Raw genomic sequence first — 17,610 nt, 5'->3', positions numbered from 1 at the left:
AGCGGCAGGTAGGGCGTTTGCCCCAGGCTGTGTCAGACCGAGCAGGTGGCGAGGGACGCCCACTTGGACGTAAAGAAATCTGATGCCTACCCTTAGGAACATTTCATTTAATTTGGAAAGTCAGGACTGGCAGGGATGGAGAAGTGCTTGAGACAGGTTTGGAGGAAAAAGTGGTGTGTTGCTTTTAAATTAAAACAAACTCCACGGGTGCCCGGGGGTGGGGGGGTGGTTCAGTGTGTTAAGCAGCTGCTTTCAGCTCAGATGCTGATTCCAGGGCCTTGGGGCTCCCTGCTCAGCAAGAGTCTGCTTCTCCCTCTCTCTCTGCAACCCCCCAGCCCCACTTCTGCTTGCTCTTGTGCACGCTCTCTCGCAAATAAATCATTAAAATCTATTTTAAAAAATAAAATAAAGATGATCTTAATTAACCCTACATCCCCACTCGCCTCAACAATGAACAACAAAATTCTGAACTACTGCTGACAGAACTGAGAACTTATGTTCTGTGCGTGGCGAAAATAAGGAGCTAGACCACAGAAGATGAGGAGTGGTTAATAAGTACATGAGTGCAACCAATGAGGGACAGAGGCAAAGGACCAAGGAGGGCCGCTTTTAGATGTAGCCAAGGAAGGCCTCCTGGAGGAGGTGACATTTATCTGAGACCTGAGGTATGAGAATGACCCAACCGAGTGAAGGGGCAGAGGAGAGTATCCAGGCAAAAGGGATAGCATGTGCAAAGGCCTGGATTACTAGGGCAAGCCCGAGGTCCTAAAAGAAGCTCATATGCCTGGAGGAAGGGGAGGGAAGGACAGTGTGGAATATAGTAAATTGGAGCGGGGTCTGGGATTTTACGGCCTCTGTAAGGAGTTTGGATTTTATTTTATTTTATTATATTTTATTATTTTTTTTAAGATTTTATTTATTTATTTGACAGAGAAAGATCACAAGTAGGCAGAGAGAGAGAGAGAGAGGGAAGCAGGCTCCCTGCTGAGCAGAGAGCCCGATGCGGGACTCGATCCCAGGACCCTGAGATCATGACCCGAGCCAAAGGCAGCGGTTTAACCCACTGAGCCACCCAGGTGCCCCTGGATTTTATTTTAAATGCAATGAGAAGTTTGTAAAATTTGCATGTGCTGAAACACGCAGAACTTAGGTGTACTGTTCTACCAAGAATAAAAGTGCATACAACCTATAACAAATTCCCTAGTCATGATACAGAATATTTCAATTTCCCCAAGAAAGGTCCTGTATGTCCCCTTCAACTCAAGTACGACCCCCGGTAGGTAATACCACTCTTCTGATTTCTTTCACCATAGATTTGTTTTTCTTCTCCTTCTCCTCCTTCTTCTTCTCCTTCTCTTCCTCCTCCTCTTCTTTCTTCTCCTCCTCCTTTTTCTTCTTTCTCTTCTTCTAGAGACAGTGTGTATGTGTGTGTGTGTGTGTGTGTGTGTGTGCGCGCGTGCACAAGCAGGGGTGGAGGTGGGGGCAGAGGGAGATGGAGAGAGAGAATCTTGAGCAGGCTCCATGCCCAGCAAGGTCTCACAACCATGAGATCATGACCTTGAGATCATGACCTGAGCTGAAATCAAGACTCGGCCTCTAACAGACTGAACCACCCAGACATCCCTGTTTTGCTTATCCTTAATTTCATACAAATGAAATCATATACTATGTATTATTTGGATCTAGCTTTTGTTCACCATAATGTTTTTAGATTCATCCAAGTTATTGATTTCTTTGTATTGTTAAATATCATTTAATCCTAGGAATATACCACAATTGGCTTATACACTCTCTGTTGAAGGACGTTTTCCTTCAGTTTTTGGCTTTTATGACTAAAGCTGCTATAAACATTTCTGTATGAATCTCCTTGAGGACATATATTTCACTTCTTTTGGGGAAATAACTGGAGTGACATTGTTGGATTCTAGGCAGGTATATTATTACTCTTCCTTTTATGTTTTGAATTAGTCCATTTTATGGAGGAATCATTTACATGTGATAAAACTCACCTATTTTAAATAAACTTTTTAATGAGTTTTAGCAAATATATACAGTGTGTAAACATAACCACCAGCATAACAAAGAACATTCATGTCACCCCCCTCCCCCAGTTTCCCTGATGTTGTCCCTTTGGAGTCTGTGAGTTCCTCATCTTTTGTCTTTGTCAACCACTGATAGAATTTCTATCACCATAGTTTACCTTTTCTAGACTTTCATGTGTTAACGAAATCATGTTATGTAATATTTTATGTCTCATCTCTTTCACTTAGCCTAATGCTTTTGAGATTCCTCCTTGCCGATGCGTGCATGGGTAGTGCATTCCTATGTATTGCTGAGTAGTAGTCCGAGCAGTGGATATGCCACAATGTGTTATCATCGGTTGATGGACACTTTTTTTTTTTTTCACAGTTTGGGACTGTCATTAAAAAAAGCTGCTATAAACATTCAAATATAAGTCTTTGAATTTCTATGTTCTATTTCTCTTGGGTACATAAAAGCGAAGTTGCCGAGTTATGTGGTAAGTGTGTATTTAATTTATATGAAAGTAAAAAATGTATCCCAGACTAGCTGTGTCATTTTGCATTTCTACCAGAAATGCATAAGAAAGCCAATGACTTCATGCCCTTTTTAATTTTAGGCATTGCTGTTAGCATGTAGTAGACTGTCATTTGGTTTTGAGTTTGACAGTTCGATTACAGTCATGTCTAGGCATGGATCTCCCTGAATTTTTCCTACCTGGAGTTTGTTGAGCATTTTGGATGGTGTAGGTTGATGCTTTTCCTCAAATTGGGGATGTTTTATTACTTCTAGCATTCGTTCATTCCCTTACCATGACCCGCCCTCCTCGTGGGACTCGAATTTTGCCTAGTTGATGGTGTTTTCCATAGGTTCCTGAGGTGTTCCACAGGTCTCTGAGGCTCCGTTAATTTTTCTTCATTCTTTTTTCTTCATATTCTTCAGATTGGACAATCTCAATGGACCTATCTTCATATTTGCTAAATCTTTCTCCAGCCACCTCAAACATGCTGTCAAGTGGCTCTAATGACTTTTCCCTTCAGTTATTGTACTTTCTGACTCTGTAGTTTCTGTTTGGTCCTTTTATATAATTTCTATCTTTTTATTGATATCCTGTGTTTGGTGAGACATTGTTCTCATAATTTCCTTTAGTTCTTTAGACATACTATACTTTATTTCTTTGAACATTTTTAAAATAATGAATTTAGATTCTTTGTTTACAAGTCCAATGTCTGTGCTTTCTCAGAGTTTCTACTGCTTGCTTTTTGCTTTCTGTCATACTTGCTTCTTTACGTTTCTCATAATTTTCTTTTTGTTGATAATTGGACATTTTAAATGATGTAATGTAGCAACTCTGGGAATCAGATTCTCTTGGCTCCCTAGGGTTTGTTCTTGTTCTATTTATTGTAGTTACTGTTGTTGGTTTGCTTAGTGACTTTTCTGACTATATCTGTAAAATTTATATTCTTCATTCTTTGTGAGTACTGAAGTCACTGCTTAGTTAACTTAATGGTCATCTGATGATTAGACAAGAGTTTGTCTTAAAACATCTAGAACCCATATGAGTCTCAGTTTTTGCCAAGGGCTCTGCTTTAATGCTGGAACATGCATGCCTTGAACAGTCAGTCAGGCAGCTGACATTTCTACCTTACCCTTCACTTGCTGCTTGTACAGAGCCTCAAAGTCGGTCAGAGCTTAGGACTTCCTCAGATCTTTCCTATGTGTGTACACAGCCCTATGTATGCACATGGCCTTTTAGATTCTCAGGGATATGTTAAAGCTTTTAAAGTCCTTATGGGCATCTCATCCCTAACTTTCCCTTTTAAGCTTTTTAGTTAGTTCATTGTTTGCCCCAGTTGTTATCCAGCACCTCAGACAACCACGAAATTAAGCAATTGCCTTTAACTGTTTTCGGCTAGTGCCCCCAGAGAGGCAGTGGGTGAGTTCTGACTCAAGTCAAATAAACACAGCCAATGGGATCTTCTAGGGAATCACCAAACATGTCATCTAAGGACAGTTCTTTGGGAATGGGGCTTTGAAGTAGCTCCAATCCTATTCTACCTCCTCCGGAGCCTGCCAGGTTTTTACCATGACTTAGGAGCTGTTGGTTTTAGAAACTACTCTGGAGCTGGAGAATAGGAAAAGGGACTAGGGCAAAATGCCACAGAACTTGTGTTCTTCCTGAGATTTATCTGTTTTTCTTGAATAAATGCACCCCAGACTGTTAAAAGACTGGTTAATTTCCAGAGTTCTGAAAAAGTTGATTCTAACCATTTTTGCCAGGTTTTTTTTTTATTGCTTTTATTGAGGGAAGAATTTTCAAAGATCCTTACTTTGCCATTTTCCTCATTTGGGTCTAATTTGCATTTTCATAATGACTAATAATATTGAGCATCTTTTCATGTGCTTACATGCCAGTCTTATATTGTCTGATAAAATGTCTGCTCAAATCTTTTTTTCATCTTTAAAAAATTAGGTTATTTGTTTCCTTGTGAGTTTTGAGATTTCTTTATATACTTTCTATACAAATCCTTTAACAAATCCACATTTGGCCAACATTTTCTCCCAGCCTGCAGCATATATTTTCAATTTTGTAACAGTAAATTTCAAAAAAGCAATTTTCTTTCTATTTTGAGGAAGTCCAAATTTATGTATTTTGTGTCTTTTCTAAGATGTCCTTTCCTGAATCCAAGATCAGAGGTTTTACTCTAGAAGTTTTATAATTTTAGTCTTATGTTTAGATTTCTCATCAATTCTGAGTTCACTTTTACAAGTGATGTGAGATGAGAGTTCAAGTTTCATTTTTTTGTATCTGCATAGCCACTTGTTCTTGCACCTTTTTCTGAAAAGTTTGCCCTCTCCCTCATTGAGTTAGCTGACACCTTTGTCAAAAAAAAAATCAATTTCTCATACATTACAGGTCTATTTCTGGATTCTCTATCCTGTCCCATTGTTCTATATGTCTATCCTATGTCATTATCACAGTTTGATTACTATAGTGTTATAGGAAGTCTTGAAATTGTATAGTGCAAGTCTTCCAATTTTCTTCTTCTTTGAAAAGGTGTATATTTAACTTTATAAGGAAATGCCTACAGTATTTCAAAGTAGTCATGGATTTTATCCTCCAAACAACAATGCATTACAGTTCCAGTTGCTCCACAGACTTGTCAACATTTGAGTTTTCTGTCCTTTTTAATTTTAGCCATCCTAATGCGGTCTGATGTGGTATCCCGTTATAATTTTCATTTGCTTTCTCTTAATAACTACTGATTTAGAACACCCTTTCATTTGCTTTTTGGCCAATCATATGTCTTCTTTTGTGAAGTTTCTTTAATAGGGATTTTTGTCTTCATTATTGATTTTATATATATAAGAACACAAACATAAATACACACACACATAAACACACACACGTGTATATCAAACCATTTTCTCAGACTATGACTAATTTTTTCATTTTCTTAATTGTGTCTTGATGAAAATTGTTTTAATTTTGATGAAATCCATTTGGTCTTTTTTCTTTTGTGGTTAGTGCTTTTCATTTTGCCCCTAAATAATCTTTGCCTGCCCCCAGGTTGTGAATTATTTTCCTAAGTTTTCTTCTAGAAGCAGTGTAGTTTTAGTTTTATGCTCAGATTTGTGACTCACCTTGAATTATATTATTGAACTAATAGCGGTTAGTTTCTTTTTTTTCTAGATGTTTATCCAGTTGTTACTGTATCAGTTCCTTTTGCCTTTTGATTGACTTTGGTAATTTTTTGAAAGGTTTTAGGTAGAGAAGTGATGTCACATATTTGCTGATGTGAGGAAAATGAACTGGACGCAGTGGGGAGTTGAGTGTGGAGGCTGCTGCCAGAGTCCAGGCTCCGTATGATAGTGGCTACCACCAAGTTGCCAGTAGTGGAGAAGTGGAAGAGAATCATTTGTTTAGACCGATGGAGACTGATTTGTGTTGATCCTGCCTCCTTCCCATTTTCAGGCATCTCTGCCATTTCAACACCCAGAAAGAGACAGCATAATACAGCAGACAAGTCCATGAATGGTGAGTCAAGTTCTAGGAGTTTTTGTCCAGGCTCTGCCATTGAGTCTTAACTAAATTTGTGAAGATTCTGTTTTCCCATTAAAAACTAGGTCATCAATAAATGTCTTCTTCTACCTTCAAATTATGACTCTGTGCTGTTCTCTCTAAATGCTCCAGGAAAGGTACTGGTGAATGTCAATAAACTCTCTTTGTTCAATACCTGATTTGGGCTCTCTGTAACACTATAAACTTCACTTGTTAACGTATCCCCTTAAACCATACCCTTCTTGATTCCCTGTTTTGATGGCCGACACTACAACCTATGCGGCTTCTCAAATCAGATTCCATGAGATGCCTCCAGGACTCCTCTGTCTTCTTGACTTTGCACACCTAATCCCCAAATCCATTTCTTTTTGATACTACTCACGCTCTTATCTAAATTGGAACATTTTCAAAAACGAAGTAGGCACTATTAGTAGTTATGCCAGGACAGTAGGTATAAACCAGGACTGCTCTAGGCAAACAGAGATGTGTAATTAGCCCAGGGCTGAGAAGCAGAAAGAATCCCAGAGTCGTATGAGAAACACTGCTTTTGAAGAACTGAGAGAATTGGAATCTGACTAGCTTAGGGGTGTGTGTGTGTGTGTGTGTGTGTGTGTGTGTGTGAGAGAGAGAGAGAGAGAGAGAGAGATAAAGGTGTAGAGTAGTGAGATGAAGCTAGGAAGGTAATTGCAAGGTTAGGTTCTGTAGGTATAAAATGTTTCTTACCTTTAGAATTAACCATGAATAGTAGACATTATTGGTAGCCCACTTAATATTTGTCTCCCTTGCTGCCTAACAAAAGCCATTCCCCATGTAGCCAGTTCAGAAGGAGCCAGCCCTATCCCCAGCTCCAGTGGTGGGTCTGATTGATCTGAGGGTCATCTCTGTCCCTTTGCCAGGGATTGTCTCATGGAACACATGACTCAACCCTAGCCAAGGGTACATTAGGGGAATTTTTTGGAGCATTTCCAAGGAAAGTTTTCTCATTCCCAATAGAAAACCACAAGAAGAGATTGTTATGTCTCAATGTCATGCCTGTAATTGCTGCAGCCATTTTAGCTCCAAGTCTGAGATTGCAGCAATCACTGATGGCAGAGTGAAGAGATGGAAAATAGCAGGATCCTAGATGACTTCGTGAGCTGCTGTTCAAGCGACCCCTGCCCCACCTCTGGACTTTGTCAAATATGAGGTGACATTTCCTTTTACCTAAGTCCTTTGAGTTGGGATTTTTTGGGTTACTTGGGGCCAGTAGCACTCTGCTATGCCATGAAACTTTAGGATGTGAAGCAGTGACCTTGTCTTTGTGAGAACTGGGGAAGGTGACTTGCATGGCACTTACTGTCACTATCATTTGTTGGGACAATTATGGCTGCTGTTTTTCTTACCTTGTATTGTTGTTGGTATTTCTATGTGATCATTTTGAATATCCAAATAGTCTGGAAACTTTCTGCATTGAGGACAGAGATGGACCTTTTACTTCTTTGTAGCCCCACAACACTTTACATAATCCATACATTTTTGTCAATTATGAACCCCCTCTTTATTCCACACACAGATTCTTCCAGATGACGACCAGAATGCGATCTCTATTTGGAGATAATAATTAGTCTCACTTTTATTGGCTTTCTCTTCAGTGTGGAGGGAATTACTGGATGAATGAAAAGGAACATGGTGGCCATGTGGCCTGTTGCCCCCAAGTACTACTTGGAGACCAGCCTGGCATGGAAATGACCAGATGTTTGAAGCTGAGCCACTGGTGAGTGAAATAAATAAGTTCGATGTCACACTTCCCATCTGCGTGGACAGTTTCTGCACTGCAAAGCCACTAGTGCCTATGATCTCACATGATTTTTAACTCTTTCCTAAACTTGTAGTTGGAAGGCTCTGGAAGGTTAATTAGACCACACAGGTGTATCCACTGCTATTTATTTGCTTCTAAGAGTGGCTTAACACAAATCACTGCCCGAGTACATAGATGCTTCTGGACCTGATGGGGACACCTGTAGAACATGAGGAACGGCCAGGGAAAGGCAAGAAGAAGAGAAGTAGAGGAATTTATTAGACCGCTCTGAACAAGCAGAGGAAAAATAATGGCCCAAAGTGTGGGATATACCAAAAATAGGCTTGTCTTCCAGATTATCGGAAGACAGGAGCTGGGACTCTCTTTTTCTCTCTGTCTCTGTCTCTGTCTCTGTCTTTCTCTCTCTCTCTAGCCCTAATAGTTAGATTATTTTTTTCCTTTCTTGTGATGCAAGTGCCTGACTTAAGCTTTGACTGTTGAGACATCCACTTCAAAGATGGCTTTCTCCAATAAACACGTTGTCAGCAGTAGGACTCGAGAAAGAGCCCGCCTACCTCTCCAACTGAGATTCCTTTGTTTTAGAAATCGTAGTTGATTTCCATAACTGATCATTTGGGCCCCTTGTCTTTTCTCTTCTCACACTTTAAATTCCCACTCTTCTATTTATTTTAAAGATTTATTTATTTATTTGAAAATAAGAGATCCTTAAGCAGACTCTCCACTCGAGGCAGTGCTGGATCCCAGGACTCTGAGATCATGACATGAGCTAAAGCCAGGAGTCAGGTGCTTAACGGCCTGAGCCACTCAGGGGCCCAACCCACTCTTATATTTTAAATTCACCAACAGTGAGCTTGCAACACTAGACCCCAGCCTCAACCCAATAAAGCAGAATCTCTGGCCCCTGGGCTAAGAGCTCTTCCTCTCTCTCTCTTTCTCACTCCCTATTTGCAACCTTGCTGTGTGGCCCCAGGTGTGCTGTGTAATTTCTGGCTGTTGTAAGTAATAAATGTTTATTTTTTCAAAATTCCCTGATGGCTGCTGTTGAGGGGATCATGCAGTCTTAATAAGAACTGTCTGGATCAGGCCAGTCGTAACGTTGGTTTGGAAAAGGGAGGTATCTGTGCGAAGCTGACCAGGGCCCAGGGCAGTGCCCCTTGGCTTTTCCAGCCAACAGCATTACCATGAAAAGGCTGAGACAGGCACAAAACTCTCTTTTTCACTTTCTCCCCCACCTTTCCTTTGACACTGATTATTTTTCTGAGTATACTATTAATATATGCTCTTTCTGAAAAATTTGAGAAACGGAGGAATGTGTAAGAAGAAAACAAAAATCACCTAGGCACTTAGCTCCTAATATTTCAATATATTTCCGTGCAGATTTTTATCCCTAGTTGTGTGATCATTGATTCAGTTCACATTTCCACAAATATTTATCACTGTCTGTGTGTGCTGGCACCTTGCCAGGCACTAGGGAAAAAGTTGTGATCAAATGCATAATCCTTTACCTCCTGAAACTTTGGGTCGAGCAGAAGTAACATATAAACGCACAGATGCACTCAGAAGTATTTAATCTCAAACTTGGCAAACTCAACAGAGGACAAATACAAATACTGAGTCTGTTGAGAGAATAGGGGTCCCAACCTAGCCTGAGTGCATGAGGGAGTGCGCTTGAGGAACAGACTTTGAAACTGAGGCCAGAATGGTGAGAAATCGCTGGCCAGGAAGGGGGGGGGGTATGTGTTGGACCAAGGGGATAGGGATAGGGGCAGGCAGGGAACTGAGGGAACAGGAAAAGTCCCAGTCGAGGGAACAGTTTGCCTGAGGTCCTGATGAGGGGACAGTGACTAGTGAAGGGTTTTGTGGAAGTTGCAGAGGAAAATGGTCAAGAACCTAGAAGGCAGATGTCAGCAAACTACAATCCATGGGTCAAACCCAGCATGCCACCTGCCTTTATAAAGTTTTATTGGAACACAGACAGGCATAAGGTAAAATTGTTTTATGACAAGTGCAGTGGGAAGAAGTTGAAGGAAAGTGGGGAGGAAACCAGATTTCCTTGTAGAAAGAGACCTCTGGACAAAGTGGGGAGGGCAGATTAGAAATGGGGACTGTGGTGGATATAGGGAGCCCCAGAGTATCCAGGAGAAAGGGGTTGGTGGTTTGGACTAGGGTTATGCTAGGTGAATAGAAGAGAATAGATGGGTTTTAGATCTTTTTAGGAATTGTTATGGGGCAGGACTTGGAGACCGATGGGGTAGGAGAGGGGCATCCAGGAGCATTCCGAGATTTCTACCTGGTACACCTGCCGGGATGCAGGTATCAGCAGAGAAGAGAAGCAGGATTGAGGAGGAAAGTCATGAGCTTTGAACTAGTACCTGCTTACTTAACCCTAGTGAATCAATAGAACCTACCCCCCATTACTGGGCATGTAGATTGCTTCCATTATTATTTTTTTAAATAATGCTATTGTAAACTCATTTGTGCAAACCTCTGATTGCTTCCTCAAGATCCAACCTAAAAAGCAGAATGGCCGGATGAAAGGCCAAGCATATTTTTAAGCTCTTTGACCCATATTGCTAAAATGCCCTCCCGAAATGTTATTTCAATTGATAATCCTACCACGATGTAATGCTGAGGCCAATTTTGGTCCAACAGGCCCCAAATTTGGTGTCCAAATCTGTTCTCTGACTTTAAAAAAAAAAAAAAAAATTCCATTGCTTCCGGCTCCACATATTACTGCTTCAAAATTTGCCACATTTGAAGGATTTCTTTTGTGGTGCAGGTCTATTAGTTGATCTTTTTAGGAGGTGAAAAAAGAATGTTCTTCCAAACTGTGGTTGACATCCAGGGTAGGAATCCTGGCATGCGAGCCTTTCTCGGTCCACTTCTCCTGGGTATGATAAAAGTTCATGTAAAACCCGAGTCCTATTATCCCCCTGAACTATGTGAGCTGGTGTTCTGGGCCACCTTACTGTCTCCAGAGAGGCTTTTGTTTTGTGTGGCACATCCATCTCCTGCCGAGCTCAACAGCCTCTTTCCCAGCCTGGCAATTTCAGCTGTCGTCCCCAGAGCAGCCAGGCTGATGAGACCTTTTCAAGCCAGGAGCAAGCCTGTCGCATCAGGGAAGCTTTCTGCGGTCCCAATGTGGTGACCTAGGAGTCCTGGCTTTGGAGCCAGGCGGTCCTGGGCCAGATCTACCCATGACAGATCGGCTATGTTGACAGTCTGCGTGACTGTTCTGGTTTCACTTTCTCATGTGTAAATGGGCCTTCAGTGGCTACTTCCTAGTTTTTGTGACAAGTAGTGATGCAGCCTATCAGGTCCTGAGACCAGTGCCTGGCGCGGAGTCGGTGTGGGATCTATGGTGCTTTATTAAAAAAATTAAAAAATTTAAAAAACTAAAAAAAAAAAAAAAAAATGGTAGTGTCCATGCAGTCGGGGACCTGTTGACCTCCTCATCTCAGTCCCCTCAGCTCTGAGACCCTGAAGTCTCTTGCCACACCAAGCTGATTACAGCTCTGCCTTTAAGGTGGAGGAAGGTTGTCTGGGAAGGGACAGATGATGAGTGAGGTTAATTTCCCAATCCCTTTTTCAGATGGTCGGCTCTTAGACCAAGGTAAGACAATCATGGGTGAGGTATAGTGGGGAACCTGTCATCCCCAGCCGTCTCACTCACCAGCTGATGTACCACCTGAAATGTCCACTGTTGAGTTAGATTACAATGCTATCTTTGTTAAAATATAGGTATCTTCTAGGGGAGGTACAAGACCTTAGCAGAAGCTCTGCAGTCAGATGACCTGGGGGTAAATCCCCGCTCTGCCACGTACTGGTTTTGTGACCTTGGGGAAGTATCATCAGGGCTCTGTGAGTTCGTCCATCAGTTCCCTTATCCACACAATGGGAATAATAATTGGGTTTGGGGAGGAATGTATGACAGCCTGCCTGGGACCTAGCACTCTACAAAAGTTAGCTATTGTAGGTAGCTATTACTAAACCCTGAGAAGGAGGGGTGGGTGGTGAGAAGACTCGAGTGGGAATAACTTAAGTTACTTTCTCCTTACATGGGTGAATCTCCATAGATTTGTAAAATAAGCACTGTTTACCATTCCTGTTTCAATGATGGAGGGAACTAAGTCTCAGAGAGATCCACAGAGGGTGAGTCACACAGCTTTATCAGGATGCCCTCAAGAAACAGGCTGTAGTGCACCCCCCCACACACACTCCACTGCAACCACAACTCTTGAGAACAACTTTCCTGCCTTCCCAAGAGAGGGTGAATGATGGTAGCCCTTGAACTCCACCTGTGCCCCCTTCCCCCAGACCGTCTGTGTTGGAGGGCTCCCAAATGCTGTCCGGTTTGGAAGACTGGGGCTTTGGTTTGGAGAGCAATTTGTAGAAGCTAAGTTGGATCCCAAACCCAGAAGCCATAGAGATTTTACACTTCGGCTCCTATGTCGATGACTCGGCGTTTAGAGATGAAAAATCATCTCTGAGACTATGTAGGCGACTTATTTACAGACGATTGATCCCTTTGTGTACTATGGCCAAATCCCCTTCTGGCCTCGTGCCTGGTGACGTGGGGAAAATACCACGGCTGCAGTGGGTACATTTCCATCTGCCGGGCATTCTCTAGGTTCCTGGGGGAAGTGAGTCAACCATCTGTCAATACTATGGATTTGGTGTCTTCACAGGGGTTCTTGTGTGAGAGTTTTTATAATGCTTCACACACTCCTACCCCCATCAGCCACAATTATGATCTCAAACCCAGAGGCCAGGCGCAGAAGCCCCCTCCCTCCTCCAGCTCGGAATCTTCTGGCTGGTGGAGTTAGAGAACCTTCATTTGATATGTGGTTAACGAGTCCCTGCTCTGTGCAAAGCACTATCCTAGAATAGGAGAGAAGTCTCCAAAAAATTTAGTATAATTCAGACAAAACTGAGCTCTGGCAATAATAATTATAAAAATATCTCCTACTTATGAAGCATTTACTCTGTGCCACCCACTGTGCCAAGAACGTTATGGTTCGTCCTCCCCAAAGACTTTGGTTGTATGTCCTGGTGTTATTCTCCTTTTATTCAGTGAAAATAAGGCAGAGAGGTTAGGAAGCTTGCTCAGAATGGCTCAGCTGGGCAAGTGGTGACTTTCAAGCCCAAGTACAATCAATTCTTGCTATTCCTGGTAGTTAGGTTCTGTAAAGTCTCACAAACACGGAATTAGCGAATACTGAGACATTGCTTCGAGGGGAAAGGCAGGGCTAGGCTCCTTTTGTTGCCCCATATCAGCTGCAGACATGAGAACTGGGGGACTCAAATTTTGCATTGCTTTGCCCATATCTGCAAAGGACCACGAAAGTGCTATAACTATTGATTTTGGAGTTACAAGGAAATTTTAGCAAGCAGGCCAATTTACAAATTTGCAGATAATGAGGACTGGTTGTAGTCTTATTCTAGAACATGTTCCGGCATTTCTTCACAATTTACCGTGCAATCAGCAGCTCTCTGATGGCCTCCAGTGATCCCCACCTCCCGGCCTTCATGTCTGTGGTAAGCCCCTGCCCTTGAAAGTATTTCTGGACCTAGTGATTGATTTCTGATGAACAGAATGTGGTTTAAAGTAATAAGATGTCACTTTTAAGATTCGGTTACAAAAAAAGACTATCATTTCCATACTGGACCCTCTATTTTTCTTTCTTGTTTGCTTTGTGGAAAGCCAGGTGCCATGGCATGAACTGCTCTAGGGGGAGGCCAATGTAGCAAGCAACTGACAGAGCTGGCAAGGAAATGAGGCTCTTTTTTTTTTTTTTTAAAGATTTTATCTATTTATTTGACAGAGAGAAATCACAAGTAGATGGAGAGGCAGGCAGAGAGAGAGAGAGGGAAGCAGGCTCCCTGCTGAGCAGAGAGCCTGATGCTGGACTCGATCCCAGGACCCTGAGATCATGACCTGAGCTGAAGGCAGCGGCCCAACCCATTGAGCCACCCAGGCGCCCGGAAATGAGGCTCTTGATACAGCCATGATCTTGTTCCTGACCCACCCCTTGAATGAGCACACGCTCCCCGAATCAAGTTCGGATGAGATGACAGCCCTGACCAATGCATCAGTTGGGACCTTGTACAAAACCTTGAAATGGAGGCAGCAGGCTAAGCCATGTGTGAATTCTTACCCCCCCAAAACTGAGATAATAAATATTTGTTGTTCTAAGCCACTAAGCTTTGGGGTAACTAGCGGAAAGTAACTAATGCAACTTTGCAGTGTATGGCATTACCACCTATGAACCAAGTTCTTGGTATGCTCCGGTGCATTTAATCTTCACGAGGACCCTGCCAGGCACTGATATTTTTCTCCTTTTATAGATAAAGCAACTGTCCATCAGAAGGGCTGGGTCATTTGCCCAAGGTCACACAGCTAGAGGCAGAATAGGTTTTGGACTTCAGATCTGCTCAATACCCAAAGCCAAGCTGGACTTGATTTGCATAATAGGAGGGAACTGAGATTGGAATGGAGACATCCTGACTTGAAAACCCATTTTCTCTCTGTTTGTTATGAAAAAACAAACAAACAAACAAACAAAAAAACACCCAACCAGGTCCGTCAACTCACAGGCAACAGGATATTGAGAAGAAACTGAGCAACACTGGTGTGAACCACAGTGACCCCCGGTGTCTGCTGCTCCTCCTTCCTAACCCTCATCTCCAGAAGAAGCCCTTTGAGCTAAACACTGTGTCATTGTTATTCCGTACAAAATCACCAAGCCAGCAATCTGATTGTATTAGTCAGCGACGGTGGCCATGACAAAATACCGCAGACTGGGCTGCTTGAACAACAGAAATTTATCTTCTCACAGTCCCAGAGACCAGAAGTCTGAGCTCAAGGTGCGAGTAAGGTCAGTTTCTGGCAAAGACCTCTCTCCCTGGCCTGTAGACAGCCACCTTCTCATTGTGTCCTCACACGGGCTTTTGTCTGTGTAGGCAGAGAGTGGGCTCTGGTGTTTCCTACAAGGACCCCAATCCCCTCGGGTTAGGGCATCACCTTAAGGATTTTCTTAACCTTAATCACTTCCCTTGTTAAGGCCCTCCCTCCAAACATCATCTTTTTGGGGGGTTAGGGCTGCAACACCCAATCTGGCCGGGGTGGGGGTGGGGGACAAGGCATTCCATAACACTGACCCATATGCCTTTCTTGACGGTTCTGTCCAGAGCCACAGAAAGAGTATACCTGCCGATCCCAGGGCCTGAGCCTGCAGCCTGGTGCGGAGGGCCTCGGGGAATATCAGGTTATTCAGCCAGGTCCTCACCGCCCAGCTCCTGGCTCCCGACAGACCTGGAAAGACTAGTGGCCCCTGCATGGGATGCCTGCACTTAGGATAGATGGAGCATTAGGAAGTAGTCCCGAAAGTACCTTCATTTTACAGATGAGAACCTTGAGGCTCAGAAAATTAAAATGACCTGCTCAAGTTCACAGAGCTGGTTAGTGGCGGGACTGGATCTAAGTGCCCTAGCTCTTAGCTCCATATTCCTTTCCCTTGGCCAGGTTGGGAGATGGGTGTCCTGAGAAACCCTTAGAAGGAGAACAAATCCTTCCAGGCTCCTGGGGGGAGTGGTGTGTGCATATGTGTGCGTGTGAGTGTGTGTGTGTGTGCGCGCACGTGCGCGCACATGTGCATGTGTATGTGTGCATGTGCATGTGTGTATGTGTGTGTTGGTGGGCAGCACAGGTCAGCTCAGCTGGCCCCTTTGGCTTCCTCTTTTGGGCCCCCTCTTCCTTGACAAAAGCTCCTCTCTCAGCCCACTAGAATAGGGATTGGCCACCTTTTTCTGAAAAGGACCAGTTAGTAAATATTTTAGGCTCTGTGGGCCATATGGCTCTCTGTCACAACCGCTCAGCTCTGCCGCTGCCGCTTGAAAGCAGCCATGGAAAGTATGTAAACACGGGGGCTGGCTGTGTTCCAATATAACTTTATTTACAAACAGATGACAGGCTGGATCTGACCCAAGGGGTGGAGCTCGCAGAGCGCCAGCCACTAGCGCCTCCCGGTGTCCCTGACAAACGCAGGCGCCAGCGCGGACTCACCCACCCCTTTTCTTATCTCACTTGGCCAAGTTCTGAGATTCTAAACCCAAGACTCACAGATCTGTCAGCTCCCCTTCCCCTGGCCTCTGGGCCTCCATGTCACTCTGACTCTCACCGCCACCACCAGCATCATTATCCCGACCCTGGCCAACCTTGCATCAATAATACATTCAATCCCTCCCCTAAAAACACCGGGAGGTACTGCTCCCCAACTATCGGGCGAGTTCACTGGGTAACTTGTCCAAGGGAACTGAGACGACTCACTGATGATTTAGACCTGGCTCTCCTGATTTATAAAGCCTAAGCTCTTCACAAATTCTCTACTAGCTGTTAAATAGATGGTTTTAAATTAGCACAATGAGAAAAATCACCAAAGGACAAGGGAATGTGTTGAACCTCTTGCTCCTAATCGTGGGCTTAGGGACCTAGACCCCTGAGCACTAGGCCAGTGAAGGGTGCAAATCAGATGCTCCTTTTGCACATTTTTGGTCTGGCCCTCTGAGATTCTGACTGCATAGACACAGAGATCTGCATTTAGAATGGCACCTAAAGTGATTCCGTGTCAGTGTTCTGGGACCAAAACGATGCACCACAATTTCTGAAATCCTACTGGGAAACCCTGTAATCAGACTTGATGTAATTAAGATGCTAAAGGATGCCCAGCTCCAGGCTCTGTGGTCCTGTGGGTGACTCAGGGGCACCACGGCTCTTGCCAACACAGAGCTGCCGATAACCTGACGTTATGCTCCTTAGAAAGCATGACTGCCCCTCATGAAGTCTAGCCCCAGAAGGATGGGAGATGAGAACTCTGCTTTTTTTTTTTTTTTTTTTCCATTCCTGTGTCCTTCAGCCGAGTTCCTGGCATGTCCATGCATACTAAATGAGTGAATTTCTCAGAAACCTTTAGAGCCTTAATGTAGACCTTTCTAGCCCCACTGGGGCTTTGGAGGGGAAGAAAGGAGATCATCTCAATTTGAAGCTTCTGTAATATCATGGATACAGATAAGTAAGTGATGACTCTATTTAGCCTGTGAAGATCTGGCCTTTATGGGATTGTAGAGGTTAATGCAGATTCTGCACACATGATTTTCTCTGGTGAGTGGGGCACTCCCAGCTCTCCCCTTGTGGCAGCATCTTAGCTACAGTGAGGGAGGCAATGAGAGCTCTATTTTGGAAGGTGGTTCAGTCCTTTCAAGCTGACAACATGCTTGCTTTTTGGTCAATCTTTAGTCATCTGTTCCAGACCTGTTCCTTCCAGAGGTGTCCCATTCTCCCCACGAATGAGAAATGAACGCGCCTTCTCAGGCTTGCAGGTGCAATGCATCATTCTGAGCGGATGCCGGGCTCTTCGGTTCACGCTCCAAGCATGTCGTGAATGCTCAATTGGGACCAATGGATTTCTCCAACCTGACTTCTCATCTGGTGGAGCTGTTTTACGCAACGGTGGTGGAAAGTGAGTAGTGTCACGTAGTTTATGAAGATACTTGTTCTAATGAAGTATCTCAGAGTCCAGTGTTCCAAATTTTATTATGATATGTGTTATGGGAAGAAATGGTGTGTATGCACATGTAGAACGGATTGGGTTTATCTCCCCAGCTGTTGGAATAACAGAAAATACAACTCAGACAAAAACAGAAAACAGGCCAAGATGTCCCATCTGTGATA

The 17,610-nt window shown here is 43.4% G+C and overlaps 1 long non-coding RNA gene across 1 annotated transcript; it reads left to right on the top strand.

The window, feature by feature from the left end:
* Positions 1-7,135: 7,135 nt before the first annotated feature.
* LOC116586764 lies at positions 7,136-13,666 on the top strand. Its single transcript, XR_004284141.1, has 3 exons — positions 7,136-7,268; positions 7,714-7,835; positions 13,585-13,666. It is a non-coding gene; the product is annotated as an uncharacterized LOC116586764 (long non-coding RNA).
* The last annotated feature ends 3,944 nt before the right edge of the window (positions 13,667-17,610 follow it).

Source organism: Mustela erminea, chromosome 3 (assembly GCF_009829155.1).
Source record: "Mustela erminea isolate mMusErm1 chromosome 3, mMusErm1.Pri, whole genome shotgun sequence".
NCBI lineage: Eukaryota > Metazoa > Chordata > Mammalia > Carnivora > Mustelidae > Mustela > Mustela erminea.
The sequence above is the reverse complement of the archived record's forward strand: the minus strand, read 5'-3'. Positions and strand labels throughout refer to the sequence as shown.